Here is a 23,124-nt window from a genome sequence, read left to right on the forward strand (position 1 = left end):
AGTCAGTAGTAGCCCATTGTCATACATTTTCATACTAATCAGATCCTACCTATGGTTTATCCGCGTAGCCTTCTGCATTGAACATAAGCTTTATCACTAGGAAAGCATCACTTATTCGGCCATAAAATGACAGAAACGCACAGATTTAAACTTAGCAAAACAAAATACAACTCCTTCGAAGAGGTCCTAACATTAAGGATCCTGACAGTGCAAATATTTTGCCCTCATAGGAGGAGGTAACAACACCAGAACCCTTGTCTACTACAGTAATTTGTGTGATTCCACCTAACAAAAAACCCATCTATATAGGCTTAATCTCAGCATAAGAATCCACTCTCAAAGGCCTATTGGCTTCAATATTTGCTTTATCGCAAGAAAGAAGTCCAACTACCTTTGTTGTCACTTTTCATACTAAATAGATTAATTTATAGAATCTGACATAACTTTTAACAACAAACTGACCAGGCCTATAGCCTTTCCTTTTATCACCAAAAGAAAACTCTGAATGGAGTAGAAGCTTTTCCAAAAGACAACAATGAGGCAGCCAATAGGATACACACATGTACGGAGTTACTGTTGACTAAATAATGTCCTACCCCTCTGAAGAGCGCCTAACAAGGGTATTCAGAGTGAAAGCCTCTGATGCTTACTGCGGTAATCTGTGAGACTCCATGCATCAAAATACCAGTCCACAGGCATCAGCAAAGAGTAATAATAATCCATTCTTTTATAAAGGGGTGTCTCTAGTTAGCAGTGACTTACACCCTGTCCAAGTAGGGACCCATATTCTAGTCAGGTTAAGGGTATTACACAGCTAAAATAACCCTTCGTCACCCCCTTGGTAGCTTGGCATGAGCAGTCAGGCTTATCTCAGAGGCAATGTGTAAAGCATATGTACATAAACAAGTAGTAACACAGTGAAAACACTAAAAAATGGACACCACACCAGTTAAGAAAAAAAGCCAATCTTTATCTGAATAAAACAAGACCAAAACAGTAAAAATCCAACATACACAAATAACTATATGAAGTTTTAAAGAATATCTCAAAAATACAGTTGTTTGAAGTCGATAGCGCCAACCAGGGATATCACGGCGTTGTGAACAACACAAATCCAATAGCTCAGTGCTTCGGTATCGGGAGGACCTGCAGAACAGTAACTTTGGAAAATAAGAGGCTGCGTGGACCTTACGATCAAAGCCGAAGATGAGGCGTCGCTGGCAGGCGTTGGTTCCGGCAGTCGGCGAGTCCTTGAAGTCACACGGGTAGCGCATCGACCTCCATGCTGTTGAAGTCAGGAATGCTGGCATCAGGGCTGAGATGTTGTCATGGTTCATGCGTCATGCTCCTCATGAGCGGTGACCACAGCATTGAGGCAGGCAGGCAGCGGCACGGCGTCGATGTGGAAGCGCTATTGTCGGCAGACCTGGGGCTACGATGTGAGATGGGGCGATTCGTTGTGCTCCTCATGAGCATGTCCTCAGCCACGGTGCAGGCAGCAACGTCGTTGGACGGGGTCAGAGTCGATGGTGCGGTCGTGGGCAAACCAGGGGCTGCGCTGAGAGACGAGGCGATCTGTCGTGCTCCTCATGAGCGAAGCCCTTAGCCATGGTGTAGGCAGCGGTGTTGATAACATCGTGAAGCTTCGTCGTCGGTAAGGCCGGGGCTGAGATGTTGTCACGGTCAATCCATCGTGCTCCTTACAAGCAGTGACCATGGCTTTGGTGCAGGCAGCAGCATCGGTGACGGCGTTGGTTTTCTTGGACTTACAGCACAATCACTCAGTTCTAAAGGTCCACGACTTGTTTTGGCACCACTTGGCAATGCAAGACTCACAGCAAAAGAGTGCCAGTGATGGCAACAAGATGTGGATGAAGTCTTTGATGTCCCTGAGACTTCCAACAGGAGGCAAGCTCAACTCAAGCCCTTGGAGAACAATGGCAAGCCGAATGAAGAAAACAAAGTTGAGTCCTTTCCTTCTTCAAGACAGAAGCAGCAGGCCAGCCCAACACAGAAATAAGCAGAGTGGCAGTTCCCCTCCTTCACCTTCTCCACCTCTTCTTCTTAGCAGAATCTCCTCTTAGTCCAAAAGTCTTCTATGGGATCACAGCTCCAGTACTACCAGTTTCTGCCTTTGAAGTAGGCAAACTTCAAAGGATAGTCTTTGTAGTGTACAAGACCCTCCTCTTCTCTGACCTGGCTCCAGACACACTACAGGGGGGTAAATACAGAATTGTGTGAGAACAGGCACAGCCCTATTCAGGTATCAGTGACCACTCCTCCCACCGCTCTAGCTCAGGAAGACACATCAGCCTAGTGACGGGCCATCGGGATATGCAGGGCACACCTCAGTTCCTTTTGTGTGGCTATCTAGAGTTAATGCACAAACAGAGCAACTGTCAGTCTAAACCATATGTGGATTTCACAGGCAGGCAGAGACACAGAATGGTGAAGCAAGAAAATGCCCACTTCACTAAAAGATGTATTTTAAAATTGTGAGTTCAGAGACCCTAAACTCCAAATCTCTCTCTCTTCCCAATTGGAAGTTACACTGCACCTTCAATGATAGCCTATGGGAGAGATAGTCTTTGCAGTAGTGAAAAACGAAATTAGTAGTATTTCACTATCAGGACATGTAAAATACACCAGTACATGTCCTGCCTTTTAAATGCACTGAATTCAGCCTATGGGGCTACCGTGGGCCAACCTTAGGGGTGCCTTTAAATGTAATAAAAGGGACGGTTTGGGCCTGGCAAGTGGGTGCACTTGCCAGGTCAACATGGTAGTTTAAAATTGCACTTACAGACACTGCAGTGGCAGGTCTGAGACATGGTTGCAGGGCTACTCATGTGGGTTGCACAATCAGGGCTGCAGGCCCACTAGTAGCATTTAATTTACAGGCCCTGGGCACACACAGTGCACTTTACTGGGAACTTACCAGTAAATCAAATATGCCAGCACCATTGACCAAGCTTTCAGGTTAATGCTTCTTCATTGGAAGACGGTTTCTATCGGCAAGGGTGCTTTATACCTTGCGTTCATTGACCTTAAAACCGCCTTTAACCTGGTCCCCCGCGACCGTTTGTGGTCAATCTTGGAGGAGCTGGGCATCCCTTCCTACATTTTGAAACTCCTCATCCGAATGCACGAAGAGAACTATGCCTGCATCAGATGGGGATCACAGGGCCAGAAAACAAATAAAATCCCAGTGAATAGAGGGGTTCGGCAAGGGTGTGTCATGGCGCCAACACTTTTTACGCTATTTGTCAATGGCGTGGTCTCTTTTTTGCTTGAAGTTGAAGCGGATGTTCCCGCTTTGGCGGGCGATAAAGTTCCAGCACTTCTTTTCGCAGACGACACCCTGTTAATACCAAAAACTCCGTCTGGCTTACAGAAGTTGCTACAGCGCTTCTCTTTGTTTTGTGAGCGCAGAGGCCTCGTCATCAACACCACCAAGACTAAACTCCTTTATTTTAATCCCTCAAAATACTCTGGTTCCACTCTGACCCTAGAGGGGAAACCATTGGAGCGTGTCAGAGAGTTTGACTATCTGGGAATCAGAATCTCTGACAGGCTCAGATGGCAGCCTCATATAGATAAAATGGCACTTAATCTGAAAAGAGTAACTGGTGCTTTGGGCAAGGAATTTCGGACCTCCACTTCCAAACCTATTACCCCAGTGCTAAACATCTATGCAGCAAAGGCTGTGGGTAGTGCACTTTATGGCGCCGAATTATGGGGCTACAGTTGTGTTGATTCACTGACTACCAATGAAAACAAGTTCTTCAGGGAACTTGTATCACTTCCCAGGGGTACCCCGACTAAACCACTCTTTAGTGATTTTGGCAGGCGTTCAATTAGGGATTTAGCCACTCTCCGCCCTCTGTTATACTGGGCGCGGCTGTGGCGAACCCCTGAGCTCTCTAATTATGCTGAAGGGCTCAGGGAGGTTATGAACCTACAAGGTGCCCATAAAATTGAGTGGCTTGTAAATACAAAAAAACTCCTGATTGCAACCGGCCTTATAACTGACTGGCCAGCGGGGGAACCTCTATCAAAGATTGAAGTTAAGCGAGCCTATTGGGCTTGGGTGGATGCCACGGAACAAAGAGACCCCAACATTGGAAGGTTGACAGAGGCTTTTTATCAACATAAGTCAACTATTCTTCTAGAACCATACCTTGACTTCATTACCAAGCCCAGGGACAGGTCACTTTTTATCCAGTTCAGGTTTGGGACGCTTCCAGTTCGTAACTATACTAGTAAGTGGAAACCCCCCCACAAGACCCCCCCTGACTGCCCTTTCTGTCCTGGTGTTACCGAATGCGTCTCCCATCTTTTCTTTGCATGCCCAGCCTACCTATCACCTAGGACGAAATGGCTTAAACCTGCATGTCTACTGTTAGGAACAAGGGATCACATTGTTGCTATGCGAATCCTTAAAACCACCACTAATACCACCTTAGTCTGTGGAGTGGCGAGATTCCTAGGATGGGCATGGCTAATCAGGCAAAAATCTAGCAGGTCCAATTAAAACTTTTTTACAATATTGTTTTTAATTCTCAAAGCTGCAAAAATTTAATACATTTTTAGATATTTATTCCAAACTGTTTTTTTAACGACATGTTTTAAAAATAATGAATTTGTAATTGTTTTATGTGCTTTGTGCTTTTATGACATTACGTGTCGAAATAAAGCTTTGTTGACAATATGCCAATCATGGATAAACCAATCACAATCATAGTTTACAGAGAGAGCATATGCACTTTAGCACTGGTTAGTAGTGGTAAAGTCCCCAGAGTGCTAGCCAACAAAAACAGGTCAGGAAAAAATAGGAGGAAGAAGACAAAAGGTTTGGGGATAACCCTGCAAAAAGGGCCAGGTCCAACACATACATAAAAACGTGTTGCATTTGACTCATGCGTTTCACAATAATTCTATCTGGCTTAGTACCAAAAGAGATTAAAATCACAAAAAAATTATACTTACCATGTGTGGTAAAGGCATACGTGGTAAAGGCTGAGCTGAAAAGGCATGCATGGTGAAGGCTGCGTTGAAATGTCATACATTCTTACTGGGGTAGTCACAAATGATTGCATTGGAACCTTATCTAATATAGCTTCTTTGAGGATGTGCACTTTCACTGCATTGTAATAAGCCTCATTCATTATAATCGGTTGAATCAATTCGCAAAGATTACTTTCCAGATTTGCCACAAGACTCATAAATGTATCAAAGCTCATATTTAATATATCTCCTTTTGGCCTGACAACACTTTCAAACAGCTTGGTCGGGAGGAGGATAAAATTCAGTAAGACACAATGATATTGTCTTTTGAATATTTAACTTGTATATTAATTCCTGGGTCAATCCACAGCCAGATTCATTTGTTCTAATTAAATATGAACCATTTCCTAGGAGTGTGCTACGAGATAGATTGAATGAAACAGGTGCTACAAAGAGTTTACAAGCAAGGAAGGGGCATCAAAGGGATACAGGGGCAGGGCAACATGATAAAGTCACTAAGGAGTGATCTCCTAGTGGGTTAGTGCATGCCAATGTGCTAATGAAAGCAGTATAGTATTTCTTCTAGCAGCTGCACTCAAACTGGAACATCCAGGCATTTTAAAGTAAAACATTGTTTATGTTTTCATCCCAATCCAAAGATGTGTTTTTGACATTCATAGAAGTGAAAAGCAGCGATTGGCAAGATTACTCCTTGCAGGAGCCCCATAAGATAGAGTGCTCTCTATCGGTTTTATTGACAGAAGTTCTATGAAGCCTTCTTTTTAGAGATCATTATCTGCCTTGAGATTAAATTATAGGTTACAAACACGGCTGATTTGTTTATGGGCTTCCATGGCACTTAATGCTTTTTAAAAATTTGTAATGCCCAATTTAATAGTGTTAATACTCACATTTGAGCCTGCCCTTTTTGCAGGGATTCAAGACTTTTTTAAAAAGATTGAAGGCAGAAGAAATAATGGTTGAGATGATCTATATATGTTTGGAAAGTGTTTGAAAGTCATTTTCAATAACTTTAAATACGCTTTGCTTCTGAAGAATTGAAAAAGGGAAAAACCTGTAAGGAAGAAATTCCTCTAGGCACCAAGCACCATGTCCATAGCAGAAGAAAATTATGTCCTTCGAATGAGTGTGCCAATTGTGTATAAACATGGCAGACATGCCAGCATTCAGCACGTGGTGCGTGAGAAGACTGGAATATGCACCCTACCATACAAAGTGTACCGAGAAGGGAGAAGAGAAATGCCAGCAATAGGGAAGGGACAATATCTAGAGAGTAGTACATGAGGACCACTGAATAATCTGAAACTAAAAACACACCAGTCCTGAAAAAGTATGCGACATGGAAAACATTGACAAGCATAGATAGATAACCAAGATATATATAAATTATCAGTTTAACAAGGCAAGGAGGAGGAATAACGGCACGGCGAAGAGGGGAAGAAAGGGTTGGTGCTTTTTCTTCCTATTGAAAACATGAAGACAGAAAACAATTAGTCACACAGCATTCAAAAGCTGTGGATGGTCAAGCTATCCTACCAGAAGGGGCTTATTATCCAAGGAGATTTAAAGGTGCATAGCAAAAAGTGACATAACCAATTATATCCTGGCAGTCACAGTGGGTCAAGTTGGATATCTTACAGCCTGAGAAAGATTAAGAACACTGATCATATAATCAAAAAGACCCTAGAATACCTTTATATATTGGATGATAACAGTTTTTGTTATAAAGACTTGTTAGCGGTTCGTACAGGGTGTAGGAACTATAGTGCATGACTAATGCATTTTAGTGCGGTGATGCGGGCACCAGCACTAGTCTGACCCATGATGCGTGGTACTTGGCAGGGCTGGTGATGTCGATATACAGGGGTCAGTGATGCACTGCCTGGAGACCAGTCCTTGCAGCGGCACTCTCGTCATTCCCCTCCCACGCCCAATGCACTCTATCCATGTTTCTACTTTCCCTTTTCCCTCACTCGTCCCCTCTTCAGAGTCCGGGGTCTGCTGCTGTCACGGGTGCTGTGATCTTTGCTGCTCCCCTCAAAGCTGCTCTGAAAGGCTGCGTGACTTAGGACAGACACACATCTCCGTTCCCCTGACATACACAGGGGTGAGTGTTGGGGGCGGTGTTAACCTCGACCCCCCAACATCCTTTCCATTCGGGGTTCGGTTTCTTCCCGTCCTTCGGCCGCAGCTGGTTTCAGCCTAGGGTGACCAACCGTCCGTAAATTTCACGGACAGTCCGTAATTTCGGCCGTCTGTCCGTTGTCCGTGAAGGATTCTTTAACGGACGCCATTTGTCCGTAATTTTAACAGCTTCCACCCACCTCCCTGCTTGGCTCCGATGCTGCTGAGGTGGGTGTAAGAGACTCCGATGCAGCACCAAAGCTCAGACCCCCAGCAGCATTGGAGAGGCACAGCGGGACGGCGACCCTCACACCTTCAGCCCTTGATGAGCTGTTAAGAGGTGCTTGAAGGTGACTGAGAGGGAGGGGCTGCAGCTTCAGGCGCAGGGGCATCTATTCAGATGCAAACAGCCCTGAATGCCTCATGTCTTTGCAATTTAGAGGGGCCTCACACATTCCCTTTCTGCCCAGGGCCCCAAATACACTAGAACCGGCCCTGATTACACCGAGGCAGCACGTGGTTCTCTTCACAGAGCTTAATTACTGTCACTAAATTGTAAGCAAACCTCGGTTCTTCAAACATGCAGTCTATAATGTAATAAAATAAAGAAATGGCACAATCGCACCCACTCTGATTAACAAAGTATGGAGGACAATCAGTTAAATCAGTTCTCTTGGAGTATCTCCTTTAAGTACTGTACATCACAGTGGGGGATGGCAAAACTAACATTTTGGAAAGAGAGCCTGTCGTCTGGTTGTCTTGTCCAGGAGGGGGTGAGGAGCCCTACCCCACCCTGGAAGTGACCAAGATGATACTAGAATACTGCATGCCCACCCCTGTGCCCACCCTGGTGGATCTTGTTCTCCCTCCTGTGATGGCTCCTGAACCCCCCCCCCCCTAGCGATGGCTCCTGTCCCCCATGTGGTGGCTCCTGCCCCCCCCACCTGTGATGGATCCTGTCTCCATCCTGGGTGGCTTCTGTCCCAGCCCTGGAATGGCTCCTGCAGCGAGGGTGAAGTTCTTGATGGGCCTCAAAATTAATATGAAAAGGTGGGCGAGTGAGTAAGTGAAGGGATGGGTGGATGGCTGGATGAATTAGTGAAAGGGTGAATGGATGAATGAACGATTGAATAGATGGATAATGAGAGAGGATAGATGGATTGATGAGTGAGTGGAAGGATGGATGAGAGAAAAGGTAAATAGCTGGATGTATGGATGGAAGGGTAGCAGGATGGGTAAAAGGGTGGATGGATGAGTGAAAAGGTGGATGAGTGAGTGAGTGGATGGATGAGTGAAATGATGGATGGATTGATGAATTGATAAGTGCAAGGGTGAATGGATGGACAGATGAGTAAAAGGGTGGATGTAAGGATGGATGAGTGAGTGAAAGGGGGGTAGATGGACAAAAGGATGAATAGATGAGTGAAAGGATAGATGGATGAGAGAAAGGATGGATGAGTGATAGGGTCAATGGATGGATTCATGAGTGGATGAGTAGATGGATGGGTGGATGGATGGAAGGAAGGATGGCTAAGTGAAAGGGTCAATGGAGAGAGAAAGGAAGGATGGATGGATGACTGAAAGGGTGGATGGGTGGAAGGAGGAGTGACTGGGTGGATGGATGAGTAAGTGAAAGGATGGCTGGATGGGTGAAAGGGTAAATGGCTGGATGGATGAGTGAATGGATGGATGGATGAAAGAGTGGATGGATGAGTGTACAGATGGATAGGGTGGATGGATGGATAATGGATGGATGAGTGAAAGGATGGATGAGTGAAATGATAGATGGAAGGATATATGATGGATAGGTTTGCAAATGGTTGAATATGTTTGGATATGGCTGCAGTGCTTAATTTGTGCCGCTGCTTTCCGGTGCTCAGCACCGGCACTTCATTGTCAGGGCCGGGGCTAAAAATTATTTTCAGGAGGCAGTGGTGGTGAACGTAATAAAAAAAAAAGAAAACACGAACAAAGGGGATACCCTTCTGCGCTCTTGTGGAGGTTTTTGTAAGGATGGATGTGATTCTGCTGTGCTCTTGTGGCGGTTGAGACGTCCGGTCAGTGGTACCTGATAGCGTTATGTTGTAGGGGGGGTGTGGTTGAGTAAGGAGCCATGAGATGCTCTCTGTGTTATGTACACTTCACATGTGACGTGGGGTCATGCTTATTTACTGTACATCATGTGGAGTTTAACAAGGCCTTGCGGTTGCCTCCTGATAGGACGCCACCTTACTATGCTAGCACATTCTAAGGGGGTGGATGTTGCGTGTTCTTGAAGGGTGCCGAGTTGCACCTTGAGGCATGGGTGATTACACAGTTTAGTGGTGTTCTGTGGGCCGACTATACTACAGCTGGAAAATAATTCCTTTATTGGAAATAGTATTTCACAGCTTTTTGGGGCTTCCGTTTTCTGTGAGCGAACTGGGAATTTAGTTTCACCGGGTGTTTTTCCTTCTTGTGAAATGGCTATTTTGGTCATTGGCTGCATAATGTGTTTTCTTTTTCTTGAGTTGTAGAACTGGTCTATTTGTCTTGTGTATAAATTGTGTTTTCGTATGGCATCCTCCTGTTAAGAGGAATGGGGTTGTTGGCTTTTGTTTAAGTCAAAAATTTGAATCCCGGCAGGGCCACTCAGCCTTTCATCCTCCATGGTGAGTAATTGAGACCCTTTGACCTGGTAAATATTAACACCTGTTGTGTACAGATCGTAGAAAGGGGCAGAAGGGTGGTATGGAGCCGTAAACATACGTTTATTAATAATAAAACAGCATGACTTGCAATATATGCGTTGACCCTCGAACAGTACTGTGCCCTCTAACTTATCATTTGAAGTAAATATGCTCCTTAAAGAACGTCTCATGCATCAATGCTACATATATACTGCTGCAGTTTGGCCACGTTGTTAATGTAGGTTCGGACTAGAGACTGTTGTGCATGTGACTGTCACTCAGTGCCTCAGGGAAGGGACTGCCATGAGTGATCATCACTCGATGCCTCAGGGACTACCATGAATGACCATCACTTGATGTCTCAGGTGAGGAACTGCCATGAGTGACCATCACTTCATGCCTCAGGCGAGGGACTGCCATGAATGACCATCACTTGATGTCTCAAGTGAGGGACTGCCATGAGTGCCCATCACTTGATGCCTCAGGCGAGGGACTTCCATGAATGACCATCACTTGATGTCTCAGTTGAGGGACCGCCATGAATAACCATCACTTGATGTCTCAGGGAATGCCATAGGTGACCATTACTTGGTGCCTCAGGAGAGAGACTGCCATGAGTGACCATCACATGAATGACCATCACTTGATGCTTGAAGTGAGGGACTGCCATGAGTGACCAGCACATGAGTAACCATCACTTGATGGATCAGGTGAGAGACTGCCACGTGTGACTAACACTGGAAGGCTCGGATGAGGGACTGCCATGAGTGACCATCTCTTGATGCCTTAGGCAAGGGACTGCCATGTATGACCATCACTGAATATATAGGTGAGGGACTGTATGTGCATGACCAGCACTGGATGGTTCGGGTGAGGGACTCTATGTGCGTGAACATCAGTGGATGGTTTGGTCTAGGGACTGTATGTGCGTGACCATCAGTGGACAGTTCAGGCGAGGGACTGTGTGCGTGACCATCAGTAGATGGTTCAGGCAAGGGACTGTATGTGTGTGACCATCAGTGGATGGTTCGGGCGAGGGACTGTATGTGCGTGACCAGTGGATGGTTCAGGCTAGGGACTTATGTGCGTGACCAGCACTAGAGGGCTGAATTGAGGGCACTTTCATAAACGTAAACACTTGGTGGCCCATTGGTTTCATGTATTGGTTTCATGCCACCCTCGTCCAGGCCATTGGATTACAGCTCGGCGAGGTGAGCTAGTTGGTTTCTGTGGCTAACTTACTGCCCGGCTGGCAGGTGGCCATCCAGCAGCGAGGACCCCCGCAGAGTTGATAATGCTCCTAGAGTAAGTGGGTGGAGTCAGTGAAGGAAGTGAGTGGAGCCAGGGAAAGTGGATGTGGCCTCCTACAAACATTTGAGCACCTGGACTTCATATTTTACAAATTAAGCACTGTATGGCTGGGCTTACTTATATACTATTGTGCGACCTCCTCTGATGTGTCTGTAAAACTTACCTATTGTCCTGAAGTTTTGTCCTGAATTTTGACTTCCTGTCCTGAATTTGTGTCCTGAAGTTTGACCCTTTGTCCTGAATTTTTACACTCACCGTCCTGAATTTGCAACAATGCCAGTTGGTCAGCCTATTTCAGCCTCGAGGCCTGGTCAGGGTCACTGCAGTTTGTGTTACTTCTTAGTCCGTTGTCTCTTTCAGTTACTCTCAGGCCGAAAGGCACGTGATTTCCTCTTCCAGGTCAGCGAGAGCAGAGACAGCACCAGCAGTGAATGCAGTCACTTCTGCCCTCCTCCTCCGGTACCAGCAGCTGTAGGGATGGAAGGATCCTCCGTCTGTGCTTTGACCTTCACCCTCTGACCCCAGACATCACCCCGGCCTCGGATTATCATCTTCACCGTCCCCGGCCGAGGGAGAGAGGGCTCTGAGCAGGTGTTTGCGCAGGTAGGAGTCTACCTGTCCACCTCTCCCCTCCCCGCTTCTGGACAACCTTAACTCTCCACTGCAAGCCATGGCCCCTCCCCGCCTGCGGCCCCCTTCACCCCTCCCCTGTGCAGCCTCCCCCCTCACACCTCTCCTGTGCAGCCTCTCCCTTTCCCACCTCACCTGTACAGCCTCTCCCCTCCCACCTCATCTGTGCAGCCTCTTCCCCTTCCCACCTCTCCGGTGCAGCCTTTCTCTCCTCCTCTCCCCTTCCCACCTCTCCGGTGCATCCTCTCCCTCTCCTGTGCAGCCTCTCCCTCTCCTGTGCAGCCTCTCCCTCTCCTGTGCAGCCTCTCCCTCTCCTGTGCAGCCTCTCCCCTTCCCACCTCTCCGGTGCATCCTCTCCCACCTCTCCTGTGCAGCCTATCCCCTTCTCACCTTTTCTCTTCCCCTCTCTTTTTTTCTTCCGTGATCCGCTTGACCCTGTTTGGTCTCAGATTTTTTCCTATGCTATGGTGACCCGGGCGGCGCAGTCTCAGACTCCCTTCTTCGGTACATTGTTTATGGAACACACTCTGTCACATGTGGCTCTGGATCAGTTCGGCTGCGGGTGGCTCAGAGAAAGCTTAAAATACACAAACAGCACGCGCTGGGTCCAGCCTCCCGTGGATCTCGGCACCTTTTGTTGTTTTCTGGCTCCCTGAAACTAGTGATGTAGGCGCCTAAACACCGAGCTGCTATTAGACATACATAGCCCCTAGCCCCCACTCACTCCTGTGTCCCTTGACCATGGATCCAGGGGGTGCATTACACTCTTGCAGCGCAGCTAAGGTCATCCGCAGTGCTTAATTTGTGCCGGTGGTTGCCAGTGGGCACCACTGCCGCTTTTTTTTTTGGGTCCGTAACTCTTTCCACACAAGCAGCAATCCCAATCATAACCGTGCTAGTTTTATATATTTTATTTTTCTAGGATGTTTTTTTCCGACGCCGCCAGGCATATCTTATCGTATGTGTTATGTCATTATGTGACCTCGGCGTTGTAGCGTCATTATGAGTCATTACCTCCTCCTTTGCCTGTCACCGCCCTGTCTAGACAGGGTCTCTGCAATTGTAACACAGCCCACCCGTGAAGCAAGACTTCAAGCAGTCATCGGGAAGCATTAGCCGGTAAAACAACCACACCATCTCTTTTCATTCCTAAACGTGCAATGCACTGGTGACGTATAGTACTGCATTGTAATTTCACTTATCACTCTTCGCGTCCTGCCCCCGACGCCCCTACTTCACTGTCTACAGTTCACAATCCTTTCCATCCCAAATGTGCAGTCCATCCGAGAGGTTGTTGGCCCCATGCAAGAGTGAGGGGTCAGGAGGTCATTGGTGATAGTGGGCATTATTTCCATAGATCAGATGGCACCGTGGAGCCAAATACAAATACTGCCCCGCATTGGTTAGTGCAAAAACAACAGTTGATGGACAGAATGTAGAACAATTACATAATTTCACCCCAGTACAGAGATCTGGGCCTAAATCCATCATTTGTTTGCTCACCATGCCATTCCAGTTTGAACCCAGCCATATGCAAATCAGTCTTGACCCTGTCCCTCATGGGAACAGTCCAGCCCGAACTGCCAAGCCCGCCTGGCTGATGACTGCTGATTAGCCAGAAACCGGTCCCAGGATGCTTGTTTCCGGTCCAGGGAAGACATGGCTTGGCAGTTCGGGCTGGACTGTTCCCATGAGGCACAGGGTCAGACTGATTTGCATATGGCCATGTCAGAACTGGGGAGGCGGAGTGAGCTAAAGAATGATGATGGTGATGGAGCGCAAGACCGGGTAACATGCACCAATATCCTCCCTGCGTTGCAGACCCGACGTCACACTAACTCATTCATACATGCAGTAGTTGGTGGGGCCCATAACACCAATTCTCACTCGTCTCTCTTACTAGTCTGCATACACAGGAGGGATGAGTAGTTCATGCGCTCGACATGTGGGGGGAACACCTTATAACCTATAGGGAGGAAAAGTTATTTACAAATATACATTAACGCTCTTCGCCTACAGATCCTTAATCCTAAACATCAAGGCACTCCTCCCACTCGGTCAATGGACCAATTAGTTGGATTGGTTGATGGTGATTTAGAACCAGCTAAAACACATTTTAAGATTTAGATCTTACCTTCTTTAAAAACCACAGACTCGTTTTCTTTGTTAATCAATATCTTATTTATCTAAATATTTGCATTAGTTTCGTCAAGTTTTAGAGAGATTATCATATTTTCAATAAATCGCAGAACATCATATTTACCTATTCTGTCTATTTGGAGTCCTCTAATTCATTGGCTCTGCATAATCAAATTTTCATTCAATCGTCCGGAAGCAGGCCAAGCTCAAAGTTCTCTGCTCGGCACGCTACAGTCCCAAAGATCGGCAAAGGACCAGAGGCGTGCAAGCATCTATCATTGCCCGTAAAGTCAGGAAAAGTTTACAGTCATCAGATAATTGGGTAGCATCCGGACCCTCAAAGCGACGTGGCAAAACGTAGCAAGGCAACGCAAAGCAACGTAGACCCCAAAGTGACGTGCCGTGCCCTCCCTATTCTACCATCGTTTTTATAATAAAAATGAAGTAAAGAAGATACAAATTAATATTTTAGGACAGTCGTGATTGGTTGGTTGAGATCGTCCGGTGCTGCCTGGCTTTGAGAAAGCAAAGAGTTTGTTGTGATTGAATGCAGTCAGTCCTCTGTTCGTATTAGTTTGTTTTGATTAATTTTTATTCTTTCTAAATCTAAACATTAGAGTGGAATAAAAGGCTCACAGCGTTTAATTGCTGCATTGCCTCAGGTATCACACATCTTCAAGGGTTAGTAGTTGAACTGTGGTTATTGAAGGCCTGTGTGAAGACATCTTTTCCACATAAATCCTGCAACACCTTGCAGTGCCAAGGGATTGGTCACCATCCTGTGTTCTTGAAGTGCTATGTAGGCACATTTTTTAATTTAAGAACTATTCTACTTTATATGGAAAGAGCAAGCATATAATGAAATGCAGTACAAGCTTTGTAAAATAGAGCAGACAAAGGCAACACACAGTGAAATCAGATGTGAGACGCAAGTTCTACAGTACAAGGGGCAACACTAATATATATAAACGAATATGTTAAGTAGTTCAGTTTTATATTGGTAATGGACCATTGTGTCCTTGGAAATGAATAGTTTGAGACTCGTCACACAAAAGAATTAAAGTGCACACATACACACCCAGAAAATATAGGAATGTCGCACATAAGGAAAACGAAAACTTGGCAGCCTTGCTGACCTCGACTGTGCTCAGAGACTCCCCTCACAGAGGGACCCTGCTGCTGTGTGGAGCATAGGGTGCAGACAGGGTAGGGTCTGATCTGTCCCAGGGTGGTAGTGTAGTAGCACATAAATATCACTTGATAACCCTGACTAGGTGCCAAAGCGTGTTTTCAAAGGATGTAGCACACTTCCCCTGTGGGTGTGCTATGGATTGAACTTCATCAAGTATATATGGGTAGTGTTTTGATGGACTTGAGGACCGGAGTTATATTTTGATCTTGTTTGTCATAGAACTTATGCAAGGATTTGATGCGAAAATGGGTGGGAAATTAGATCTTTTAGCTTTGGGTGCCAGTGTTGGATGGGTACAAACTGTGTGAGTGAAGTACAGTTTGTGTACCAGTTGTTGTGGTGTTTTACCTGTATGCAGTCGGTTCAAATGATGCCAGAGTAAGTGTGCAGCTTTGTCTGTGCACCAGTGTAGGGAAAAGTGAGAGAAAAGATGCGCTCATCCCTGCAGGTGGATACCTACCAGTTTTGGCTTGGTCTCTATTGGATATGAGCATAACAAGGGACCAGTCATGAGATGATACCACTTCTGGGCGGGTACAATCATTCATTATCTACAGCCTGGGTGCTCATAAACATTATTGCAGGAGACAAAAATAATTGTCTGCTGCAGTGAGAGCTTCTGCATTAGGGTGTTGGGACTCCACCCTTCTGATTTTGAGTTCTGGATTTTTTTCCTTCTGTTCTTACACATAATACATCCCTTTCGTTAGAGCATCATGGTCGCACAATATACCCTTTTGTGGCAGAATTCTCCCCGCTTCAGCTAAACCTTCTTTTAGGAGTTGGGCGTTGCATGTTTTCTTTGCTTAGTCACTGCACTTCACCTCGGTTATTGCTGTCCCACCATTTTGAAATTTTCCCTGCTACCACTGGTCTGCAGTGTGATTTAGGGCAACAGTGACATATGGGAGTAAGGTCACCTTTTCTGTACTGCCTTTTGTCGGGTCTGTCACCTGTATGTTTAGGAGCTCACATGCTTTTCTGCTTCTCTGCAGAGAAACAGAAAATAATATGCATGGCCCTTAGAGCGGACCATTTTGCTTTTCACTACAACCAAGATGTTAGGTTTGCCTAGTGGGCTCATACTTAAAATATTAATTTAACTGCTAGGTGCAACCAAAATGCAACAAGCAATGACAACTAGAGACGGCAGAGGGAAACAAAAACAGCAGAAGGTGGCTTTGCAAATATAACGCTCAAGCAACGACGACAATGATGATGGGAGAGTGCAAAAATTTCAAAAGGTGCCTGAATCCGAGCCTGAGCAGTGGAAGGGCACCTATAAAGTAATTAATTGGTACTTTGTCCATGCAGAGGAAAAAAGTGAACCTGACAGGCGCTGACCAATGTGATCCAAGGAAAGAAACAAACAAAAGCTCTCACAAGAGAATCTTGGGCAAAACCTAAAAAACACACAGGGGAGCGGCGTGAGATGTGATGGAGATGCACACGGATAAATGTAGGCCACAAACACCCCTTCATCAAAAACGTCGAACACTCATGTCCAAAGCCTAGAGTGCTCATGTCTTAACAGCCCCAGGGGTCTGAGATAGATACAGAAACAGACAGATTCAAAGACAGATTGCCATACACACAGAAACACAGACACTCTTAAAACACATTCACACAGGATTTTTCTGCAAAACGAGGGTGTGGAAAGTAGGTTATCTACCGGAGAAGGAATGTACGTGTGTAGGTTTGGGGTCCCCAAAGTTCTTATACAAAGAGCCAGGTTTTCAGCTTTTTGTGAAACTCAAGAAGAGAGGAGGAGGCTGTGTCGTTCCATGTATTGGGTGCAATGTAGGCGAATCAGTGACCTTCAGTTTTGCTTTTGCGAATGCGGGGACGTGTGAGGCAGAGCATGCGTGTCTGGGTGGTTGGGGAAAGTGTTGGCGGGTGTTCTGGTATTCTGGTCCTGTGTTGTGTAATGCTTTGTGTGCGTGAGAAGTCTTAATTGACTGCGCTTGACAATGGGGAGCCAGCGAAGCGTCCTGAGCCGTCGTGTGCTGTGATGTGGGTGCAGCGTAGGAGGTCCAATATGAGTCTTGCAGCGGTATTTTGGATGGTCTGGAGCTATGTTCCCTCTGATTATTTTCCTCTGTGTGCGGCTCTTAAGAGTGTCTTTGTGCTGCTGTCAAAGCTATGTGCATTGAAGACATGCAGCAATTTACCAAGCAAGTGTGCAGTCACCAAAATCTGTGACATAAACTTTTCCAAACTGATGTTTGAAACTGAAATGCAGAGATGTGCATTTCCACTCACTCATATATGCCAATAGACCCGCTTCAGATGGGAGATTCCGATTTTTAAAGCCAAAAAATGGCTTTATTTCAGCTGTTACTGCCTAAATTGCCTCAATTTAAATAGAAGTTAATGGCAAACACATTCTCCAATAGTTTTTTCAAAGTCTCCCACTTTCCTGTTCTATTTTGTCATGTATGCTCACCTAGCTCAATTTGAGGCAGTTTGTGAAACCTACTCGCCCACCCCGTGACAGCATTCACTGTACAGTATATGAATGTGAGATTGTATTGTCCTCCCTAAACCTCACCTACCACAATAATATATATTTTTGTAAGTGTTAACCTCCAGCATATGAGCTTTTTATTCACTATGTTCACAAATTAAGTACTTGTGGTAGAAAGGTTTGCAAGTCAATAAACACATTTATTTAAAACACATTTATGGTTAGTTTCCTCCATACGGAAGGGATGGGAATGTGTAGAATGAGCAGACAGATGAGTAGATCATGGATCCCACCAGACCGCCTACAACAAGGCAGTTAGGACAAGGGTTGCCTAGGGATAGGTGTTAGAAGGTCCAGTAAAACCATCAGTAAAGATTTTAATTTAAAAATACATGAAAATGATTTACCACACCATAACTTATTGCACAAGAACTGTGGTGCCTGGCCTTGTCCTTATGGCTCTGCTTAATTAATCGTGGTCATAAATTTACATAAAAAATGCTTCCCCTGCATTGATGCTGCCAGGGCTCACCCCTGAGACTAAGGGTCTGATTTAGATGTTGGTGGATCTGGTCCCACCGTCACTTTTTCGAGGGTCTTCCCGGCCACCGTCTTGGCGGTCTGCCCTTTGTATTTAGATGTTGGCGGTTCTCTGGAGGCAAGACCATCGGAGTCCCGCCACCTCCACCAGAATCTTGCACCCGCCTCAACAGCATCAGAGGGAGAAGCGGCAGTCGAGGGAGTCCTGTCCAGAATACCTCCGTCCCAATTACTATGTGCCTCTCTGTCGAGGCAACTGTGGCAGGGACACTTCCAAACTCAGGTTGGCAGAAACGATGAAAATGATGTGAAAACGTTCCTTTTTTTATGAGATCCCAATTCCGTTTCCGCCCAGGTCCTTCCTGTGCCGCTACTACGTGACCACAACGCTCCACCCTGTTGTCGCCGGAATCTAAGGTAGGCTTCTGTGTAACTTGTCTCACTATGAATCATGTGGTATAATTAGTTTTCACCTCATGTATTTTTACATTGCTCTTAGAACCGCGGCGGCGGCGGGACAACGGTAGTCCCAGCAAGATCTAAACCTGGCCCTTAGTTTGTAGTTTATAAGATAGAGTAGGTCATGATAACTGATCCGACAAGTGAAGTTAAGCAAAAGACACGCGCTTGAGCTAGAACGTCCCACTGGTAGAGGTGCTCTGGGTTGACCATGTGCCTTAGCTGCCCCTAAACAGATGGGCGGCTGTCTGAGAAACGCAGTTAGCGGGTTGGTAGCGACTGGCAGCTGGGCGGTGAGAACGGGGCCTGCGCATGCCATTGCAATCTTAACCTGAGAGAGGGGCTCCATGAGATCATGTTGGGATCGTAACTTTGCACTCGGTTAGAGAAGCATCACTTGAAATGTATACAAGAGATCTACACTGACCACGTCTGTACTGCAAATGGCAATAAAAACAAGTTATAAAAAAAAACTGCTTCCCCTGCCACTAAATTAAAATTTGTTGACTATCCTCTGCAAAAGCACCAGAAATGTACCTCACGCATGGATTGGGCCAGTGGCCTCATTGATAATGCTAACTCAGTGAGCACATAATTAATGCCTTGTCTTTTACCTGTATTTCTAGACAGTTGAGTTCTCTCCAGCAGCCAAATGGGAGGCACTGCACAAGCAGAATCAATGAGCAGGGTCATTGCAGAGCAAGATCCTAGATGCAAATCGTCAATTCACACTCACTGGCAAAGCCAGGGTCGCTGCCTGGCCAGCTATGGCTCCTATGAATGTTGATGGAACTAGTGTCCTCAGAAAATGACCCCATCCAAGGCTCTCTCATTCATCTACCCTGTACCATGGATTCCTGTCCTGCTGGTGGCTGCTTGTGGAAGGTCTCCTTCTGTACTGCACCTTCAGCACAACCTGTCTGGTCTAAAGCTATGAGGGTTGCAGGCATCTAATTAAAGTCCATCAGGTTTTGGCTGGTGCTTTTGATCAAATGGAAAATTGAATTAGATTCAATTTCGTGTTCACCATTATTGCAATAAGTTAGACATGTTTTTAAAACACACAAAGTTGTGCTTTTGCAGTCCACCTATGTTGGGGGTGAGGACATTTCAGTGAATGTGCTTTAATACATGCCTTAAAACATTTTTTCCCTACAAATATCAGTGAGAGAATGCACCCCAAGGGCCTTCCTTTAATGTTGAGTCATTACAGGGGGACATGTCCCCCTTAAAATATACTTCAAGCCTGCTGCCTGCTGAACCACCTCGTGCCTTTGGGTGAAAAACACAAATGTGATGTTAACAAATTTTGAAACACCCCTCTTTCATTGTTGAGCATTTTTCTTGAGACTGTAACATAATTTACAAATAAATCTGTGCACTGTTTCATCAACAGAACAAGGACATAACTTTCATTTTTTCACTGGATTATTGGAGTGCTCAAAATAAAAAGAAAGCATTCGTGTATTGCAAAAATGAATAATTCTCACTAGACCTCTTTGCCCAGTGAAAGCCGAAGCCCACTCTGACGTATTTCGCAAAACAATGGCCAATTGTAAGGCATTGCAAGCATTTCTAAGCAGAAGGCTTCAAGTGATAGAAACGTCTCTAAAATCAAACTGACCTTAAACGTATTACACATTCCAAACCTCTATCACCCTCCCAGACGAGCTTCAACAGAGGGAAACCTTAAGGCAGTGGCCTTGGAGTTTAGACTGCCAGGATTGAAAGGGCGTGCACCCTAATATGCAGTCCATGCAGGACAACACGCATGTTGGTCCTGCCAGCCACTCCGAGAACGACTAAACTTTATCGAGGAGGTTTGGTCTTTTGTTCAGCCTGTGTAAAACATGTTAAAAATAATGAATACAACCTCTGCTGGCTGAGCAACCTTCTCCAGAAGTCTGGCTCACCTTGTGCCACTGGCACAGTGTGCTCCTGGGCAGCCTCCTTCTCGGGTCTGGTTTACGTACCTTGCCCCCTTGGTTAGCTTGACTTTCAAAGAGAGTCAAAACCGAATACTTTCTTACATTGTATGCATGTGATGGCCAAGTGAAAGTCCTGACAGAGCTTAATATGTATACATTTTCTTATGCAGCACCAGATTCAAACTAAATTGCATTAAGGCACTGGCATTTTATTGGCTAACAAAGGAAATGAGGCACAGGGTGAGATGTAGTTCATACATTGCAAGCACTGTAAGCACATATGCCAACACATGCATGAGAGCCAAGCTGACCAAGAGAACAAGGTGCGTCTGTAGTTGACACAAGGTGAGAGAGCAATGTTTATGGCGAGCCTGCTTGGGAAGTACACACAGTGACAGTGGCACGGGTAGGCAAGACTTGTGGATGACGTTGCCTAGGAGCAGGTGGCGCGCTAGAGGCACAATGTGAGCATGTTACTTGCCCACCAAGAGGGGAAACAAGCAATGGGATTCAAAAATACTTTAGCAATTTTTTTAATGAAACTATCCTTATTTTAGGGAAAAATGCTCAGAAATCGTTGAAAGAGACTTACTTGAATGCATTCTGAAATATTTAGTCATATTGATTTTGTCAATGAGAACACGAGTGTTCTGAAATGATATGTCTGATTGCCTCATCATGAAAGTACAGCCCTTATTTGCAGCACCCATAGCTTGAGTGCAGTTTACTGTGACAATATTAACATTTTCACACAACGGGCTTTATCAGACAAGAAGTCGCTACTTCCTTGGAAAACACCACTAACCTACGATCACCCGAAGTGATCAGCTTTCCTGGCTTACCCCCAGGCAGCAGAGGCCCACAGTGCAGACCCTTCCCACACTGCCGTTCAGGCTCATCATCGTCCTTCATAGTTTACAGAGAAGCTAGTTTTGTTTTCTTTTGCGTTTTATATAGTGTGAGCTAGACCCAAAGGTATCAGAGCGCTTTATATGAGCACCAGTTGTGTTACAGACGGACACATTCATTTTGCAAGGCACGGAGATTAAGTGATTTTCCCAGAATCGCAGGATGTTGAGCGTCCCTGCCGAGAATACAACCCGGTTCCCCAGCTTCGAGGTCGACTGCTCTAGCTGTTAGGCCACATCCATTCGGGCCTGAACTGCACCTGCAACCTTCCACAGGCCATTGAAGAAGGTCACCGAGGTGTTCCTGGAATTCATGGTCCTCAGCACCAAAAGACAGAGCGGGAAATTTCACGCCGCTCAAATTAAGAAATAGGCAACTTTTTCTCTCTGTGTAATGTGTGCTCTGGCGACTGGCGTGCTCTGGCGACTGGCATGCGCGCTACTGGAGCGACTCTGCATGGTGCGTAATGGCAAGTGCACCCTACTGGGAACATAGGTCTAGAGTCTTTGTAGGAGTTGTTTAGGAATTCAGGTGTAGAGTGTTGCCGTAGTCCAGCCCACGGGGGATGAGTGCTTGCGTGATGATCCGTCTAGTGTTCCAAGGCAACCATTTGAAGATTTTTTCCCAACCTGCGTAGGATGTGGAAACATTAGCTGCACACTGCATTGACTTGAGCCGCCGTGCTTAGTTTGTCATCTAGGTTGATCTCTAGATTACTTGCGTGGTCTTTGGGTGGAGTCCGTTGAGGAGGTCTTGTTGTCACAGACCAGTACTTCTGTCTTGTCAGAGTTGAGCTGCAGGCAGTTGGTTCGCATCCAGCCTGCTACCATGGTCATGCAGTTTGTGAAGTTGGTTTTGGCGGTGGTTGTTTTGTCCATCAGGGAAAAGATGAGTTGTGTGTGATCACTGTAGGAAAAGACAGTGATGATGTTGGCGAGTAGTGTCATGTACATGTTGAAAAGGGTGGAGCTGAGGAACTGCATATTAATTTCTCTGTCTCCGTTTGTTTTGTTTGTTTTGTTTGTTTTAGGTCTGTAACACTGACCAATTACAAGGCTTTCTGAGTAATTCAATGTTTTATTGCTCTCCATTTATCCTATATGCTCAAATTCTTTAGTAAGTCTTTAAAGATCTCATAGGATCCTTTCTTCTACTTTCCTTAGGCTTAGGCCCAGCAGACTCCTTCTTAGCTCCAGAGGGCGGCTGGAGCGCCACCTCCAGTGTCCTCAGATTAAAGGACAAGGTATGTGTCTTTTTAACACAGGTAAAATTAAAAAAAAAATCTAAATGATTGGATATCTCATTCTTCTCAATTTATTGTCTACTGCTGTTGTTCCCAACTATATGTTTTCCAGCCGTGTTCTGCTTTAATTTCTTTCTGTTTGTTTCTTCTGTCTGTTTTTATGCTTTCTTTTGCTATGTTTCTTAGTCCTTCGTACTTTCTTCTCCTCAACCCTCCATCACAAGAACAAGGCCCTTAGTTAGGCTATCAAGACTTGCTCCTAAAAGAAAAGAAACCCAGGAGATTTTAGGGTCATATGACGATTGCGATGGTTTTGACCCTGGTTGTCCTCCTTGGACTCCACACCAGCCTCTATGCCTGTACTCTACCCTACCAGTTCCTTCACCGAACTACCTCTGTCACGTACCTGGTCAGCCACGGTCCTCATCAGAACCATGGTGGGGCCACAGTGTTTCCAGGTGGAGTGCAGCCTTCCATCTCTGCCA

The 23,124-nt window shown here is 45.7% G+C and overlaps 1 protein-coding gene and 1 long non-coding RNA gene across 7 annotated transcripts in view; one reads left to right on the forward strand and one right to left on the reverse strand.

The window, feature by feature from the left end:
* Positions 1-949: 949 nt before the first annotated feature.
* On the reverse strand, positions 950-11,500 carry LOC146799921 (uncharacterized). The gene is made up of 2 exons (XR_014967606.1): positions 11,388-11,500; positions 950-2,211 (listed from the first exon to the last, which is right to left on the reverse strand). It is a non-coding gene; the product is annotated as an uncharacterized LOC146799921 (long non-coding RNA).
* A 37-nt stretch (positions 11,501-11,537) lies between these two features.
* The window catches only part of LOC146799922 (uncharacterized), a 96,841-nt gene continuing 85,254 nt past the window's right edge, over positions 11,538-23,124 (forward strand). For all 6 annotated transcript variants that reach the window (XR_014967602.1, XR_014967600.1, XR_014967601.1 and 3 more), the window contains exons 1-2: positions 11,538-11,735; positions 22,560-22,639. The gene's annotated coding sequence lies outside the window, so the exon portion shown is untranslated. The remainder of the gene's footprint in view (positions 11,736-22,559; positions 22,640-23,124) is intronic.

The sequence above is a fragment of the Triturus cristatus genome, chromosome 8 (genome assembly GCF_964204655.1).
Source record: "Triturus cristatus chromosome 8, aTriCri1.1, whole genome shotgun sequence".
Classification (NCBI taxonomy): domain Eukaryota; kingdom Metazoa; phylum Chordata; class Amphibia; order Caudata; family Salamandridae; genus Triturus; species Triturus cristatus.